The sequence below is a fragment of the Phyllostomus hastatus genome, unplaced genomic scaffold, assembly GCF_019186645.2.
Source record: "Phyllostomus hastatus isolate PE091 unplaced genomic scaffold, TTU_PhHast_1.1 phas_scaffold_1066, whole genome shotgun sequence".
In the NCBI taxonomy this organism is placed as follows: domain Eukaryota; kingdom Metazoa; phylum Chordata; class Mammalia; order Chiroptera; family Phyllostomidae; genus Phyllostomus; species Phyllostomus hastatus.
Window position 1 is genome coordinate 9,005,197 of NW_025334004.1, and position 19,196 is coordinate 9,024,392.

General features: G+C 48.8%; 1 protein-coding gene across 6 annotated transcripts in view; it reads right to left on the bottom strand.

Annotated features, from left to right (window-relative positions):
* Window positions 1-19,196, bottom strand: part of SORBS1 (sorbin and SH3 domain containing 1) — a 226,724-nt gene that overhangs the window by 196,129 nt on the left and 11,399 nt on the right. The window contains exon 1 of one of the 6 annotated variants that reach the window (XM_045853882.1): window positions 18,305-18,323. The exons of the other annotated variants lie outside the window; for them this stretch is intronic. The gene's annotated coding sequence lies outside the window, so the exon portion shown is untranslated. Of the gene's footprint in view, window positions 1-18,304; window positions 18,324-19,196 lie in introns of those variants that run through there. 6 annotated transcript variants of the gene reach the window in all.

A 19,196-nucleotide genomic window follows, 5' to 3' on the forward strand; every position in this document is an offset into this window, starting at 1 on the left:
AAGATAAAGAGAGAATCTTAAAAGCAGCAAGATAAAAGCAGTGAGTTACCTACAAAGGAATTCCCATAAGACTATCAGCTGATTTCTCAAAAGAAACTTGGCAGGCCAGAAGGGACTGACAAGAAGTATTCAAAGTGATAAAAGCAAGGACCTATAGCCTAGATTACTTTATCCAGCAAAGCTATCATTTAGAATAGGAAGGCAGATAAAGTGCTTCCTAGACAAGGTAAAGTTAAAAGAGTTCATCATACCAAGCCATTATTACATGAAATGTTAAAGAGACTTATTTAAGAAAAAGAAGATCAAAACTATGAACGTTAAAAAGGCAACAAATTCACAACTATCAACAACTAAATCTAAAAAAAAAAGCACACAACCAAAATAGGAACAGAATCATAGTTATGGTGATTATTTGGAGGGGTATCAGCTGGAAAGGGGAGAGGGAGGATGGGGGGAAAGTCGAAGGATTAAAAATTATTGGTAGGTACAAAATAGACAAGGGGATGTTAGGAATACTATAGGAAATGGAGAAGCCAAAGAACTTATATGCACGACCCATGGACATGAACTAAGGGGGGTGGAGATTGCTGGAGGGAAGTGGGGTACTGGGCAGAGGGGAAAAAGGGGGGAAATTGGGACAACTGGAATAACATAAACAATAAAATACACTTAAAAAATAGAGACTCCTGGCAAAATTATAAAACAAATATTTTCAAGGACATTTAGAAAAGAATATCTGAGCATTAGGAAAAAAGCCATGTGGGTACACGGTGACCAACTCATGCCAAAAAAGAAGCAGTTGTTTCTTGTTGTGATTACCAAGTTGGTAGACCAGGTAAAATGTGAAAGGTAAAATGCATTAGACTTCAGCAAAGCAACTAGAAAAATCTCCGGTGATTCACCTGCAGATACGTTTGTGACATAGAGTCAGTTTCTACCAGTGCATGACTACCTAGCCAGTTGAACCACTACCCCCACAGAATGTACGTTGCCCCCTCCTTTGGGCCAGGACTGTACTTCGCACATTCCCCTGCCATAGCACTTACCCAACCTGAGTGAGCTCCTAGTCTGTCTTCCTATTAGACCCGGGGTCACACACTACAGCCCACAGGTGAAATCTAGCTTCTCACCTATTTTTGTAACATTTTACTGGATGAACCATGCCATTCATTTACATGTTGGCAATAGCTATGTTGGTGCTATCCGGGCAAGGTTGAGTATTTACAACAGAGATTGACCCACAAAGCTAAAATATTTACTATCTGGCTCGTTAGAGAAAAAACCTTCCCACCTCTATCCCAGATGATTCTCTCTTTTTGGGCAGGAAGGCCGTCTTATTCCTCCATGCACCCTCAGCACTAGCACAGTGCCTGGCGCGTAACAGGCTCACGTCAAACACCTGCGCACCCTGATGTCTTCAAACGTCCTGATGACAAGCTAGAGGAAGGTTACCAACAGCATGACACAACGTTCAATTCTTCCCCACGTCCTGCCCAATGTCTTCTTAACAATGACCTGACTGAAGAGAGACACAGGAGGCAGGCTCATCGAACCCCCAGATGGCACCAGACTGGGAAGAGGAACTAATACTATAGATGACAGAATCAAGATGCAAATGATCCAGCCAGCCTAATTCTGGGCTAAACACAAAGCTGGTTGTGCAAGTACAGGCTGGGGGCAGTTCTAAACTTCCTCGAGTCCATGGGACCTGCCCTGGCAACCATTCATGCGAAACAGAGCTGGGTACTGTCACTGACCACAAGGTTCATCAGAGCCCACAGGCCAAGAGTAATACAGTCTCAAGTGGCATCAAAAGTAGGACAGTGTCCAAATCCCAGAAAAACGGTGACACTTCCACTGTACCTCACAGCAACCGGGCCACAGTGGAAGATTCAGCTCAGGACACCACACTTTTTAAAATAAATTTCTTAAGTGGGTTACAGTCACATTATTTAAAAGGCACCCAGTGCTTTCTAGTGAAAAGTCCCTATTCCACCCCATTTCCTCCTCAAAGACAAACCCATTTCTTTTGTGCCCTTCCACAGATACTGTATGCATATACAGGCAAATAAACGTATACTGTCCCCTGCTTCTTTTGCACACTAGACATGCAGTTCCATGTTTCCTACAGAGTCCCACACCAATACTCAAAAGCAGCCTCGTTCTTTTCTGTGGCTGCACAGGGTCCAATCGCATGGAGATGCTAGACTGGCGAACACTGAAGTTATTACAGCCTTTTACTGCTAGAACCAATGTTGTACGGAACAAACATACATCATTTCTCACCTACGTAGGTATATCTGTAGGACATTCCAAGAACCGGAATTATAAGGAAAAAGAGCAGATGCATTTGTAATTTTGATGGATGTTGTCGAATGGGGCACTGCCTTTTAAAGAGAATCATCGAGTTTCCCAAGAGAAGGGGGCTGGAAATTATGTTCCAGAAGGAAGAGTTCAAGAGGCTTAGTGTGGAAAAAAGAGGGCTGGAAGGAGAGGTGAGCACCATCAGCTTCGAAGACCCACGGCTGCCACCAATAAGTCCAGTCCTCCTTCACTGACACCTGCCAGACACATCCTCAGGGACTTACATACATCAACCCCCTTGAATGTTAGGACAGCCTGAGGGATGGGCATGTTTACCCTCATTATGTAGGTAAGGAAACTGAGGCCAGACTGAGTCCTCTTGCCCAATTCCACAGAGCTGATAAGAGGCAGAACCGGAACTCAAACCCAACCAGGTGACTCCACCATCTGAGCTCTTCACTATCACAACCCCAGGTCACTCCAGCCCTGGCTGCACAGAATTCCCTGGGAGGCTTCTGCACAGGCCCCACCCCCTACCCTCAGATTCTGATCTGACTTGTCGGGGTACAGCAGGTGCAGGCTTAAAAGCAACCCCCCCACAACCCCTGCCGCCCACTCAGGTGACTCGTGTGCAGCCAAGACTGAGACCCATTGCTCTTGTCTACATATAGCAGTAATTCAACTAGGAAAGATAGCAGAGCAACCTGGAGCCCTAGAAAACAATTTTCAGGCCCCACCCCTGAGTTCCTGAGTCAGCACTTCTGGAGTGGTGCTAGGAAATATGTCTTTCGAGCAAGTTCCCAGGTGATGCTGCTGACCTAGGAACCACACTTTGAGAACTGCTCTGGAAACAAGAGCTAGCACTACTCTTAGCGATACACAGCAATTAACATGTTACAAGGTACATCGTCCCAGTGAACTCTCACTGCTTTTGAAGGTCCAATGAGATAATGTCCTCTATACAATGAAGTGAAAAGAGATACTCAAGTGTCTTAACCAAGTTCATACAGTTTGCAAGTGGTACAAAACCTTCATTTCTTTTTCTTTTTTTAATGAACATTTCTTTGGCTTGTACTCAGGTTTTTCTAACATCTAGTTCAATGCCCCTTCCACTATACTAACACCAGGCTCCCAGTTCCAGGAGGCAGGAACCTTGTCTATCTTGTTTTATCTTATTTCTCCCTAACCTAAAACATAGTTGCTGCTCAACACATATGTTGGAACAAATGAATAAATGAATCATGGTGTATAAATATAGTGAGACATGAGTCCTGAAGAAGAAAATGATAAGACAGGTTGATTATACTTCATACTAAAGAATTCTAATAATTACAAGCATTCAAAAAAAAATGAACTACCCCTTGTCCTTGGAGAGACACCAGCAAAAGCTGAACAACCAAATGACAGAAATATCACAAAGCAACTATACACTCCAAGGTGACCTCCATCATCTTTAAAAGCTTTTGTGAAGATACACGTTAATTCATGTGCATCCCAGTAGGCGGGAGGTACTCAGTAAATCTTGATTATTGGTCACCTGGCCTGCCAACAGCTCCACTCTGTAAATGTAGACTCATTACTTCACTCCCGTGCCTCAGTTTCCCTAAACACAAAATGAAGAGGTTTTTTAAATCAATCTCTAGGGATTATCTTGCACATAATAAACAACTAATAGATGTATCAAAGCACTCAAAGTGCATACTATCTATGTCTGTCTTTTCCCCTCTCTGCCATCATGCACTGCAACTGATCTTGCATCTAATTGTTATTTCCATGAAAATTAAATATAAGGAAGAACCAAAGGTAAATTCAAATTCACACAGATCAGCTTTTTGAATGCCATGCCTTTACCAGATAAATTACTTGTCTATCTTTTTTTTTTAATCCATGTTTCCAGCAGCCACATGTTGGGCACACGCTAGGGACAGAAAATTTGGAAATACAGGGGAAAACCACACCCAGCCCTGCTTTCTTGGGTGCAAAACTACACCTACCACTTTCATTGTTTAAAAATACCTAAGACCTAGCTGGTGTGGCTCAGTGGATTGAGTGCCAGCCTATGAACCAAACAGTCGCCAGTTCGATTCCCAGTCAGGGCACATGCCTGGGTTGCAGGCCAGGTCCCCAGTAGGGAGCACACGAGAGGCAACCACACATTGATGTTTCCCTCCCTCTCTTTCTCCCTCACTTGCCCTTCTCTCTAAAAATAAATAAATAACATCTTAAAAAATATAAACACCTGAGTAATGTCGAAGTGTTCATCAGAATGTACTAGTGTAGAATTCTGTGTTTACAGACTGACTTTGACAGGGAAAACCAAAACACGAAATAATAGAACCAGAAGTGAACCGAGATCCAGAGGAAAGTTCTCAGTTTTCAAGATGTAGGGTGCTAGGTGCCAAGGTTTCATCTTTAGGACAGGCAAGAACACAGCGTCCACGCCTAGGACCCTTTCACTCAACGCCTGAATGATACAAAGGGTCAGGCTCAGAGTGGTTCTTCAGCAAGAGCTTCTCAAAGTCCCCAGCACTGTGGAGTCTTTGGGGCCACTGGGAGGTTTCTGACAGGAAAGGACAAGAAACTGGAACAACTCCCAGGCAACTATATAAAGCCCTTATTTACTTACTTGGAGCATTAAAACCTGTGTGTTCAGATATAGTACACAAAAATGAGAACACATGCAGCCGCTTTTAAAACATTGTGACCCTCCCTGACTAACTTCACAAAGATGATCTGAGGAGAACCAAAGCGGAGACGCCATTTGTGAAAGAGAAGATGACAGCTTTGGCCTCATGTGGGACAGTGCCAGTGACGCTGCCTGCATGCAGGAAGTCCAGGTAGAAGGACTCAGGACAGGGAGGCCCGTCAAGCACTCCGAAGCCGGAGCTGAGAAGCTGAGATGGGTGTTTGTTGCAATGATTCGGCTCCTCAACAGATTCTGACAGTCACATTCAGGTGCACGTGAATGGGGCTTTTCTTCCTTAAGGAATCTCAGACCCAGCAGTGTAACCGCTCACAGGCACACACTGGCAAGAGCCAGGACGCCTCAACTATGGAGCAGCTTGCTGAAGGCATCACTGCAAGGACAAAATGCCAAGAAGGCTCACGTTTTATTTTTCCCATTCCTGCACACCTACCTATGGCTAAGGAGGTTAGGGCTGAAAGTGTTACAGACTGAAAGCATGTGGCTCAGGGGTCTTAAAACACTAAGATGGCTGGGAATCCCCTGGAGCGACTGTTAAATGCAGACTCCCAGGCCCCACTCCCAAGCATACAGTGTATGAATGGGGAGGAGCCACCCCACCATTCATACACCTTGGACTCCACACACCTTGCCATTCTAAGGTAGGTGGTCCTAAGATCCCTGTTTGAGAAACACTGACCTGGTCCAACAGCCTTTTTTTTTTCATAAGCGAGAAAAATAAAGCCCAGAGAAGTGAAGTGCCTTGACCAAGTCCAACTTCCTAAGCCCAGGAGGAGGAAATGTAAGTATAAATAAACACCTCAGAGTATAATTCAAATTGTTGAAGGGCACGGTCAACCCTGAGCAGCAGGCAGCAAGCTAGCTTCTTAAACTGAGCCTCTCATCAATCAAAAAAAAAAAAAAAAACAACAACAAAAACCTGCAAAGAAAGAACCTTCCTGGAAGGAAGACTAAATAGCAAACACCAGTAAGTTAAGCAGGGCTCCTATGTTTCCACAGGGCTCTGTCCACACTCCAGTCGTACTGTCACCAGCACTGTCATTTCCTCTGCACCTCTGACTGCGAGCACCTGCAGGGCGGGGACTCAGTCCCACCCACCCCGCATCACCGCCAGCACACTGCAGGCTTCCGTGAACGCTCTGCATTGCCCGATGAAAGCTATTCCCACCCTCTGCCCAGAATTCCTTCCAAGAGGCCGGTCCACCTGGCACGTTTCTCTCCCAGCTTTCCAGCCCCAGCTCAGGTGTCACCTCCCCAGAGAAATGGCTGCCCCTCCCCCACCAGACACAATCCAGTGTCCCCTCCTACCTCTCCCAGAGGACCCTTATTGCAGGCACGCTGTCCATCATTTGTCAGTGGTCTCCCCAACCCAGGCTGCTTCTCCCACCCTCTCAGTCACAGCCTTCCATTTCCAAATCCAGCAAACATCCAGGCTTTTTTGAGAGTTCTTCCTATTCACATTTTACTGCTATTTAACAAACCAGATTTCCTGTTTCTTTCTTGTGTTTATTATGCTCAGGATATTTTTTCCTAGTGCCCTGAGAATTATTCCCATAGGAAACATTCAGCTCCTTTGGAACTTTTTTGACACTAAACCCTCTTCCCTGAGAACCTTCCCTCGGGGGCATAACAGGGCTGGCAGCTGCTGATAAGGGCGAGTGTGGGGTAGGGTAGCAGCTGAGGACGCTGAGTCAGGGAGTCGCCGGCCTGGCCTGGCTTCCCCACCCACCAGCCATGCAACCCACCACGGCCAACTTCACCTTCCTGGGCCTCAATGTCCCCATCCATAAAATAAGAATAATATGACCTAACTGAAGAGATTGTTGCCAGGACTGAAGGTAATGTCTGCATTATACCTAGCACAAGGGTTGAAATGGGTAGCCCCCCAAATTTGAGCTGATATCATTATTTCAACTGGGTCTGGGTACAGCCACTGTGAAGGTGGGGGCATCAATTTCTTTTTCCTCATGCCTGGAGAATTCTTTCCATAGGAAACATTCGGTAAGGCCCCCTGCCACGAATATCTGCAATCATGGAGGAGAAATCAGAATGAAGGGGGCTGCCTGGAGACCTCAGGAAGGCCAGAAAAAGGATGATTTCCTTCTTAGGGCTAAAAGGCCTCTCAGACACTCCAGTTCCCTCGCCCCCAACCCGCACAGCCTACCCCTCTGTTATCTAAGACAAGTCACTGAAGCTCCGTGAGTGTCATTTCCTCATCTGCACAGCGGAGATAACCTTACCCACAGCCCGACCATGCAGAATGATGCGAGGCAATGTTTCTTGGCGCGTGGTCTGCAAACCACCTGCTCCCTGGACCCTGGTGGTTGCCTCCCCAGCCCCTAGTCCCCTTCCTTCCTTCCTTCCTAACAGAGCCCCATTTGGTTCCGGTGCCTGCCCCTCCTCCAGACGCCCAAAGTGCAAACACCTCCAGTGATTGACTCAGGGATGCACATGTGACCCAGGTCCAGCCAAGGAGGCATAATGGATGTGCCTTAAGTAGCTTCCTGACTTCTAAGAGAGCAAGCCAGAAATCAATCTATGTTCTTCTCCTTCCCCTGGATGTCACATGTCTGACAAAGATGCTTGGAAATGCTGCAGCCATCTTATTCCCAGGCTGCAGACGAAGCCAGCACCACGATGGGCCTTATTGACAGTGCTGAGAGACTGAAACAATCAACCCTGAAGCGCCCCCTACCTCAGGGTTCAGAACTGCCCGACTGCACAGCTCCAGGGGGCACGATTCACAATACTGCCCCAGAAGGGCGGGTCTTGGAGTTGTTCAGTCCACCACTCCTGTTCCAGAGACAATGAGCTCCTGTTAGCCAGCCTGAGTTAGAGTTCAATCCTTGCAGCGGAAACTATCTGGATAGAACCTGCAAAACCTACAGAACATGTTAAAAATACCGATTATTGGGTCCCACCAGGGAGAAATATGCATTTTTAACAAGTACTCCAGGTGACTGTGATGCTCCCCACCGCTTAAGGACCACTGCTTTAAGGGAAGGTAAAGGTATCCAGTGTGGTCAGGCACATGCCAACACTCTCAGCGGGTCCACAATGGACTCACCTGAGGAACCCCATTCACCTGCCCATTTCCTGTGACCAGCTACTGCAGGAGAACAGATGAGGGGAACAGAGGAAAGCGTGAGTTGTCGAACAAATGGCGCCTCTGCACAAAAGGCGGCTCTGCACAGTGGTAGGAAAACATCTGCTAACGTTCAGCCAGAACCCTCCTCCGTGACAGCCCGGCTCCATTCGTTTCCCCAGCAGCTACAGCTGGAGTCATTACCTGGAACCTGTTCCAATGGCAACCGCAGCACACCGCAGAGAGGCTCACGGCCACACATCTGGCCATCCCGGCTCTCCCAGGGGCCCTTTCAACTTTATTAAAAGGTCATTTTCCTGGCCTGGCTATTTCTTATCCTGGACTGATCACCCTCTGTGGCACCAGGAAACTGCAAGGGAAGCTGTATTTACTAGAAGATAAAAGAAGGAGCTGGCTGAGCCACCAGACCGATTCCTGAAATCACTGTTTCAAATGTCAGAGGTGCAGTGCCCTTAGGGGTCACACCCCACACCCCTCATTCCAAGGGAGAGACCAAAAGCAAAGAGGGGCTCCCCTACACAGAGCTCTATCTTTCAGCACTAGTCAGAGCTAGGACGTCTCTTATCAGGCAGTGGTAATGGGTGGAGCGGGGACAGAGATGGCTTAGCCTGGGAAAGAAAGACCGAACAGAGGGGCAGGCTCTAATTTAGAGAGGCCTTTGCAGGGTTCCAGTTGCCTGGATAAACACTGTCCATTCACTCACCTGTCTCTGTGCCCTACAGCAAGGGGCTCCCCTTGTTCATCTTGTTCATAGCGACATCTCTAGCACAGGTGTAGCACCCGCAGCATGCTGGTGCTGGTCGTACTTGGTGCGTGGGGGGAAGCCCTCAGGAATGCTGGCTGATGAAACGGATACATGACTGGGTGAATGGACAGTGGATGGACAGGGAAGCCAAAGAGTTCTGGCCATGGAATCAGGGAAGCCTTCAGGAAGGGCTGAACATCTACCGGCAAGCCAGATCTTGAAGCATTTAGACAAGTGGAAATGAAGGGAGGGCCCACTTCACCCCAAGTGCCTAGTGCCACCTTAGGCAGAAACCTGGTGCTTAATGAAGTGCTTCCTGGAGGAGTTTACTACTGAACTGGCTTTCCTAAGTGAAGGAAGCCGGCTTCATTTCCCACAGCCTTTGTTTCTCCTTAGGCAAACAGAAGCTGCTCCTAGACAGCAATTAAATTCATAAACCAAGGAAAAGGCAACTGCCTACCAGTCTCTACAAACACTCCTACCCAAAGCCAGTTTAGCAGAACGAGGACACTACATTTCTACTGGCATGGAGTGTTCCAGGGTGCATTGCGAAGTGACAAAGGCAATGTCACGCCCCTGACGTGTGTAACTACATCTAGAAATACTGGAAGGATACATAAGAAACTAATAAAAGTGATTATCAATCTCTAAGGGAATGTGTAATTTATCACCTGAACTAGGACACTTTTGGGAACGAAAGAAGGTATCGCTGACCATTCACTGGCACAAAGAACACAAGGCCAGGACTGTTGTGGGCACACTGCAATGCGTGTTCGGCCACCCAGCGGGGTCCGGGTTGGGGAGGGAGTGAGAAGACATCCCGGGGGCGAGAATGAAAGTTTTCTATGCACACATTTTTACAGTGTTTTGATTTCTGAACCGTGTGTGTGTATGTTTGTAACTATTTGAAAATGTAATAATTCTTTTAACAGGAAGGGGAAAAAAACAAAATTTAGCTTTCCAACTCTCCTGGACAGAAGAAAGCTCATTGGGGGGCACTACCGAGTAGCTGCCCTGAAGAGCACCCCAGGATAGCGAGTGAAGTCACCGCTCACAGCACGGCCCCTCCGCAGCGCACGAGAGCACGAGGACGCAGCCGTGAGAGCAGCGCTGTGCATGGCCTAAAAAGGCTCTGACTCCGAGCGGGCCAGCCCGAGAGGGGAGCGTCCATCGGGGAGTGTAAACAGTGTGACAGACAGAAAGCAGTTCAGGTTTTACACAATCATGGCAACAAAGTGAGATTGATTCACGACTGAACTAAGCTCTTTATATTGCTTCTACTTAAAAAGGAAATGTATTGACTACAGTCCTCCTCACAGATTTATCTTTCCTGACATCAAGCACATTCATAACCTATTTCAAATTCCAAGGAACAATGCTGGGGTTTAGGAAAGTGAATACCAGTGTGTTTCACCAGAACATTTTGGAGCCTGGGGAGGAGGTCTCTGACTTTAAATTGCTCAGGAAATATGCACGTGTATTTTTTTCCCTTATCAGTCATAACTCAAGTTAGAAAAACTCTTCCCCGAGATGTCTGAACTTCAGGATGGGTCTTTCTTTGGAAGAGCTGCTTTGGAGCCTCCTAAAGACCATGGGTGACATCACCTTGACCTTTAGTGTCTTTGGTAACCATGGGCTCCTTCCACATGACAACTCCTCGGGCTCAGGCCTGAATCACCTGGACGGGAGACCGTCTCATTCCCCGTGTCCCAGAGACCAGCCTGACCATGGCCCACCACGAACCCGTAAGGGGCTCCACAGAGCTCTCAGGATGGCAGGACCATATAATTTATCATCCACACAGGGACACCCGAGAGTGAAAGGGGCCGTTATGCCTAATCACACTGGGACAACAGGCAAAGCCACCCTGTGAAAGTGGAATGTGAGGTCATCCTCCTACAGGAAAAATCTGGCCCAGCTTACCTTTCCAGACCTTTCGCAGCCTGACCATACCACATGATCCAACCCCAAAGGACCTGCAGTTCCCCAGCACGCCTCGGGCTTCACTCTCTCTGTGCATTTGCTCACACCATTTCCTCCTCCTGCCTCCACCCCGCCCCATCCCCGGCCAGTCTGTAATGTGCCTCTACTGCATCTATGCAGGTCTAACTCCTACGCTTCCTTCAAAACCCAAGTCCAATGGTACCATTCTTTACTGCATTCATTTAACAAATCATCACTGACTGCTCATTATTGTGTCAGGCACACAGTGAAGAAGACTGAAAAAATTTCGCCTCCAATGGAACTTTAATTTGTGTGTGTGCACAATTGTGATAGCTCGTGATAGCTCGTGCCAAGGCTGGAGAGTCTACTCCATTAGTTTTGTGCCGACACCACCCCGCCCACCCCCGCCCCACAAGGCTGGGAGCTCCTTGCAGACAAAGCCCAAGAGATCCATCTTACAGCCCTGCTGAGCCCACCACGCACCCTTGGATACAGCAGGCTCTCACGAAACATTTACCAAGTTAATAATTAATATGAAAAACCTTATTTAGTCTGAAGTCAGTCTCCTAACAACTACTTCTAAGTTCTCCATGAACCTGTATGGGAGAGATCCAAGGGGAACCTGAATTTCCACTGACCTTAGAGAAACTCCCCAGGCCCTGCAGCAGTGACTCTCACCCGATGCTGATGCTGGAAGGGGACGGAGGTCACCTGACTCAACACCACGTTGCTTCCCCAGAGGTTAACTGACTCACACATCCAAGGGCACACAGCTAGTCAGTAACTGAGCCACTGGAGAGGTCAGAAGGTGACATCGAGAACTTAATGACTGGATAAATGACCAAAGGAGTCACTGGGCAGCAGTGTCTGGAAGAGGGAGGTGACCCTGGAAGTGAGAGTGGCCAGAGAGCTTTGAGGAGGAGGCCTGGGGTGGGGCCCGGGTGATGGAAAGGCAGGGGGGACTGTTCCCACTAGTGAGGCAGCAGGGCAAAGCAGCATGGTAGGGACTTTGGTAAGGGCAGGCTACAGGGTTACAAAGGGAGGCCTGCTACCAAGGCAAACCAGCCTTACCTGGTGATGCACACCCACCGAGAGAAGGGCCCAGACACCCCTTCTTGGTGTCTGACCTGGAAGAGGGGCCTGAAGTAAGAGCGGGCGGGGTGAAGCAAGACTTTTGTCAGGACTGCCCACATGGCGCCCCCTGTCAGGCGAGGGGGCTGCCTGATCTGACCTATGGGGTTGCTGGCCATGCTCAGACAAAGCTGCTCAGAGAAGCCCATGTCGAGGCCAAGTCCTGGGACTTCCCCAAATGCGTTTGCCTTCCCGCCCTGAGTGGCGTGGGGCAGACGAGAGTCAAACAGTAACAAACAGCAAAGGAGCCTGGCAAGCAGCATGGCCATGTCCCAGCACATCTGCAACATGCGCACCCCTTTCTCGTGCCTTTCCCATGGTGCGTAGTCATAGCAACCATTTACTGAAGGCATTTAAGAAAGAAAAAAATGGACAATTAACTGGATCTAAGTTCTTATTTTAGTTGCACACAGAGAAACCGCCAAGTCGATTTGCAGCAGTCCGGACGGGACCCCACACACCTCTCCCGGCCCCGGCCCCTCTGCAGCCCTGAGCCACCCTGGCCTGTCACACCTTGCCGGAGTGTTTCTTCCTGGCCCCCACCCTGGCCCTGGAGCTCTGTCAGTGAGGGGCCGTACTGCAAACACTCATTAGCATATGACATAAGTCCCTGGAGCTAAAGGAACAACTCAAGTTCCTCAGATGGGCTTTCCAGATGGCCTTCCATTAGCCCTGTGCTCTGAAGTGAAAACACCACCAGGTACCCCCACACAGGGCAGCGTTGCCCAACCTTGGCACACTGACATTTCGCAGGGGACACCTCTTTGTTGTGGGGCTGTCCTATGCATTGTAAGATGTTTAGGAGCACACTGGTCTCTACCCACCAGATGCCATAGCATCCCCTAAACTGTGACAATCAAAGATATCCCCAGACATTGCCAAATGTCCCCGAGGGGTAAAATCACCCGTAGCTAAGAACCACTGCCGAAGGGTGACCTCCCTAAATGCTCTGTCCTATATATTCCCACATGCTCAGACACCTGGAGCGCCTAGTCCTCCAAAAAGCTTAGAGGTCAAAGGCAGAGCTTTGGGTCAAGTGGATCTTGGCTGGAGTCCTGCCTCTGTGGCGAACTAACTCTGTGACATTAGGTAGGTCACTCAGCCTCTCTGAGTCTCTGTTCCTTCACCTGTAAAATAGGAACAACAAAACGGTCCCTACCTCACGGCGAGGCCATGGCAGTTACATAAAACAACACATAAAGATTGACCAGCACAATGAGCATTCAATAAACGTTAAGGATTATTTTCAGGCCTGGAACATTCCTTTTAGCCAAGCCTGGAGTTTAGTTTTCTATTTTTGTGGCTTCTGATCTTCCCCCTCCTTCCTATGCCCTTTCCACCTGTTAAATGCCTTTGGTCTTAACCTTTGGTCTGAAGGAATCCTTCCTGCTGGTTCAAAGGCATCTGAGGTTAAAGTGAAGGAAAGAAACACACACACACACACACACACACACACACACACACACACAGAGGACCTTTCAAATCCAGCCCTGCCCAGACCAACTCTCCTGACAAAGGTTTCCATTGTTGTCTACAAACTTTTCCACAGAGAGGTCTTAAAAGAGCCCAAAAGTCTCCAAGTCTCCAGACTCTTCCAGTTCTCACCACCATTCTGTCCTTGATCTTGGCACATCCCTTCTTCTTTCTGGGCCTCAGTTTCCTGATCTGTGAAGTGAGGGTCGATGAGCTCAGAGAGCCCCGTCACCGTTCTCTGAGACGCTGCACGGCACTGGAACGTGGCCACGTGGACGGCAGCTAGACCCACATTTCAAGTACGTGCTGAACTGGAAATGAGGGTCGGAAAGACAAATCATTCCCTTTTTATCCCTGAGTTCCCCTCAAGCCAGTGGAATATGGTATTTGCAGAAAGTAGAAATGAGTATTAGTTGCCATCGGAGTCAGAGATCTGAGTAAAATGAAATCCTGTGCTGAGACCTTGGACAAATTAGTTCATCTCTTTAATCCTGCTGCCTTATCGGTAAAATGGGATAGTAAAAGAGGCAGAAATGACGTCAGGATGAGACAAAGATCATGAAAGCTGGTACAGAGCTGGTATACACACTAGGTATTCAAAAAACCACGTCTTCCTTTGTAGACTCTCTATTTCAAGTTCTGTAATATAACTTCCTGTCATTCTCCTCTGTTCAAGCCCTCCTCTGACACGAAGCCTTCCTGCAGACTGTTTCTAAAGGTCCAAAGCCATTAAGCTTCCCAAAGGTAGACTTGGGGAACAGGGGCGGGGCTGTGGGCAGAAAAGGAGGGGAAGGAGTTCACTAATAACCACTTCCCTGCCCTGATTATCTCCTTTCTGTGAATTCAGGAAGATTAACCGCCCTTCCCTGTGCACCCCAGAATGGAGCACTGACCCCAGCCACACTCCAGGGAGAAAAGGAACAGGACTAGGCGGTTTCTTCTCTCACCTCCATTCCCCGTCTCACAAATCTGCAGTCCAGACCCTTCCCCCTGCCTGAGCCCTAGGACTGGAACGACTCCACTGTGGGAGATGAGCTTGAACAGTAAGGCAGAGGGGCCTACTGATAAAAAACAGAGCTCAGGAGATAAAGAAACTGGCCCAAGGTCTCCCAGCTAGTTCAGAGGCAGGCTGGGGTAGAACAGGAGTCTCGGGGATCTAAACACACCAAGCCTCTGCCCATACCCTCTTTCCCACCTGCTGGTCCCCTCCTGTCTCAGATGTCACCATTCTTTCAAGCTAGGAAGCTTGCAGTCACCTCCACCTCTTCCCTCGCCTTGTTTTCCTCCTCTTCTTATCACCAAGACCAGTAATCCTTCAGTGATAAAAAAAAAAAAAAATGCAGATGGCCCCACCACTGCCTGGTCCCCATCAGCTCAGGACAAGGAGCCCAGGCTGAACTCCTCAGAAGTCCATTCTAGTCACGAGGACCAGAGAGTTCTTCCTTCCATGTGCCTTCATCATGCTGTTCTCCCATCCAGGAACCTGCCCTGGCTCCGCAGTCCCACTGGATTAAACCTCTCCTGCCCAACATGCCCATCGCCCAGGAATTAGCCCACCTGGTTTCATCCTGCTCCCTGCGGGCTCCCCAACCCTCTCTCCCAGATGACCTCCTCTCAGCGCTCTCTCTAACCTCTGCCCATATCACTTCCTTTCTTCGGCAAGTCTTACCTTCTCCCCCCTTCCCTATCCTACTGTCCTTCCAGGCTCTGTCCCAGGCCCCCTCCACGAGGACAGCTCCCTGACCTCCACGGCCCACAGCAATCTCTGACTCCTCTCACACAGTCCCCACTGCACGGTGGCAGGCCTAAGCCTGGTGCCCTCCTGGCCTCTGCTGCTGCTGCACTGCCAGAGCTGTGTGAGCCCTACCCCCTCACCAAACCACAGTGGCCACTCAACAACTTGGCCATGTTCCTTCTATCTCCAAACTCAGCCTGGCATTCATTCCACAAATATTATCTGAGTGCCTCTAACATGCCAGAAAGTTCTCATCCTTGCTCTTGAAACCCTCCTTACCATTCAAGGCACTTGTTAAAGGTCACCTACTCTGTGAATCTTTCCCCAACCCACCCCTGAAGTCTTCACGTCTCCACCTTGGGACCTCCTAGTTGTCCTCAAGCTAATGACCCCCCGTGTCCTCCCTGAGATCCAGACCTTTTCTTTACTCCTGGCTGGGCCTCCTACAATACCCTGTACCAATAAATGCTCAATGAATCGCTTTCACAGTGAACTGAAACAGAATCTGCCCAGTTCTCCGGCCAGCTTGGGCTTCTGGGTGGCCTCAAGCTCCGTACATCCAAATGACCTCTTACTGTTCTTCCCAGATTGGATTTGGGCCCAGACTGAGTCAAATGACCTCTTATCATTCTTCCAAAATTAGGCTTTCCTCTTTAATTGCACCTTATCTAGCCATAGTCTATGTGGGTTCTAATTACATAATTACTTCAAGCCCTGGGACTTAAAAACAAAAAAGAAAAGAAAGGCGTGTACACGATTACACAGGTAAGCAAATCCATCCAATACGCACATTTACATATACCACGCTCCATTTTCTAGCTCACATACAATTCTGTAACCCAGAAAGCAGAGTCCGTGGCGGGGTCTGCCCGACATTAAGGTAAAAATCTCACCGGGTGGGGATAGATGAAGGAGAACTTTATGGAGAAGTCGAACCCTGAGATGGGCCTGAAAGAAGCGTCCAGTCAGCCCCAGGCCTCTCCTTTCCCCTTCTGCAATGAAGGGGGGGGCGGGGGGGTGTGTGACCTTGGTCATGGGATTTTAAAAGCACGACAGGCCTGATCCGTGCTAACCAAAATATCCACCTTCTGCTGAATTCCCGGTACTTACTGTGCTGTTGCTCTCCTAAGCACATTGGCACAAGTCTTTGTGTCCTACTAGACTATGTCCATCCTGCAGACAAGGGCCCCAGGCTCTCCCATCTGGGCACTCCCAGTGCTCCGTCCCTCCCAGTACCAGAAGGGGCTTCAAGCAGGGACTCTCCCTGCCTTCTCCTCCAGCCTTATTAAAATACATGCCCCTCTCCAAGGCGCTAAGCCTTCTCATGCCACCCTGCCTTTGCATGTGCTGGGCCCTCTGCCAGGAATGGCCTCCTCGGGTCCAGTTCCAGCTCCCCTCCTGGGTGGCCCCCACTGCACCCTGTACTTGCCCTAACTTACTGCTTATCACACTTTGGCATAAAAATCCTTTCATGTGCCTACCTCCCCCTTCATACCATGGTCACCAAACTTTTTGATCACACCCTCCTATTGGTAAAATAGCACTGAGCATGCTCACTTACCAGTTAATTATAAATCTGCGTTATAAATAGGAAAGCTACGTTGTTCTATATTTGAATTAAAGAATAAATAGAACTTGAACTGATAATGTTTTCTTCCTGCTCTCCATGGGTGTCTTAGGTTCACCCAATGTTGGAAACAATGTGAGGACAGCAAGAGAGTTTTATTCTCTTTGTATTTCCAAAACAGAGCCCAAAACTTAAGAAATGAACTAATTCACTCCACAGACAGAGACTAGCCACAATGGGCCAGGCACATGCTGGGCTCTGAGGGTAGAACGGTGACGAGAAACAGCCCTGGCCACTGTCATCGTGGATCCTACACAGGTGGGGTTGGACAGGCAAACGATGATTTTCTAAACACGTGTGACAAAGCAGCTGGGACGGATGCTGTGAAGAATGCTGTGTCCAGAGCCACCAAATCATGAGCCTCACACATGTACGCTTAACCTGCTCCAGAGGGTCAGAGGAGGCTTCCTTCTCTGCTGCTGCAGGTGAAATCTGAAGCGTGAGCAGCACTAACTAGGCGGGCAGAGGAAAGCACACTCCAGGCTAAGAAAACTGCACCGGCAGAAGTCCCAAGGCTGGACGGAGAGGCGTAAGTGCCGGGACTAACAGGGCCGATAAAATGAAATGAATGAACAAGCCACCAAAGAAGGGTGAGTTCTCCTCCTCCCACTTACTTCTCTTCACTTATCAAGACCACCTCCAGCTTCGTGCCTCTGCAGGGTCACTCAGCCCTGCCACTGCCCAGTCCTCTCAGAGACAGGCCCCCACCCCTTCTGAGGAGCCCCTAAGCCCCATGAAGACACTCCTGAAAACCATGCATGTTGCCATGGGCACCACCAATCAAAGCCTCCGGGGCAGTTTAATTTTTTAAAGAGTATGTTAAATATTTTACATCACCTAACAGCGCAGCTTCTTCCTTGCCTACAATGATGGAAAGGGATACCCTATACTTCCTGAATTAAGGATCCACACAAAAGAAAATGCCAATCTAAAAGGTAGTCTGGAGGTGCACACTGTTGGCAAGGGCATCGTCTGGATTTGCTGGTTGCCCAGGTTCCTTAGGGGAGCAACCTGGAGACTCTAGAACCACAGCCGCGAAACTCCTCTCCATGGGAGCTTCTCTGACTCCAGGGAGGGAAAATTATTTACAATGATGCTTCAGGTGAGTGTTTAAATAGCCCATGACTTGAATAATTAAAGACAAAGGCAGGACCATAGATTGTAATGCAGGCTGGCGGGCGGCAGGGCTCTTCCTGCAGCAGCTGTCTTGAAGAGGAGCTGTATCTTCTATCAGTGCACAGGCATGACTAACATTTCCCAGCTCCTGGGGGGCCTCACCCCCTCACACCTGCCAGTGCTGGCTCCCTAATGTACCGTGTCCAGCATAAAGGCCCCACAAAGCAAATGAAATAGTCCTCAAAGGCCTGAAGTTGCCTTGGCCTGAGGCTGCCTTGGCCCAAGGCTCGTGGTCTGGCAACCTGGTTTTCAGCAACCACCACCAAACCTGCTTAGGTCCCCAGCTCTGCTGAATCCCAGCTTTCTCCAGCTACTCTATCTTCTGTCCCTGCTGGGATTTTGCTTTCTCCAAGCCTTACTCATTTTGTCCTGCTTACAGCAGCCCAGTTCCTGCTTCTGCCTTGCCTTCTCCGTCCGGATCCCTGGCCTGCTCTCCAGCCCACTGCCTGGGCCACTGGGGCAGCGGCTCAGATCTCCCAGCTCCAGTTCCAGCCTCTCTTACCTCATCCCTGGCTTCCTGATCCGCCCAGTCTCTTATCACCTGCCTCCATGTGCACTGTCTATAAAGAGAGGCCCAAGCACAGGAGAGTCAGCGCTGTGTGTATGTCACAGCCATCTAACATCAGCACACCACACAAATGTTTCCACTTTCCCCCTGCTGTTTTGTTATAAACAACCCCTGACCATCATTCTGTGCTCACAGGAAATAGTCAACCAACACTAGGTCTGCCCCAACCACAGACAAACACTAAGCAGAGAAGCAATCTGCCAATATATTATCTAGTCACCTGTTGGTCAAGGAAACTGCTTATGTGCACAGACACCAGGTTCCTTGCAAAATCCAGGCAATAGGAGAAACTGTTTGGATTTCACAAGGTATGTGTTAGTGACCCTTCACACTGGGAAACTAAGCTCAAAGGTCAGCCTGCAGGCTGATGTTAACAATCGATGCATAAGGCATTATATAAATGAGTAATGAGTTTTCTCATTGACAATCAGGCAGGAGGACAATTCCGGGATCTAACTAAGCGCCCATTCCTGTCACAACTGCTATGAGCTCAAACATCACTCATGATGGAATGGCCCAAAAGGGAATGAGGTTGGCCGAGCCAGTTATAGGTTAAGGCACAAGTACTCAATACTCTTGGTCACTGGGTATGGGTACTCAGGCTATTTTTTTATGGCACACTGACAATCCAGGTTGTCAGGAAAAGTCGCCTCCGGAGTCATTCCTGAGTCCATCACTGGCCT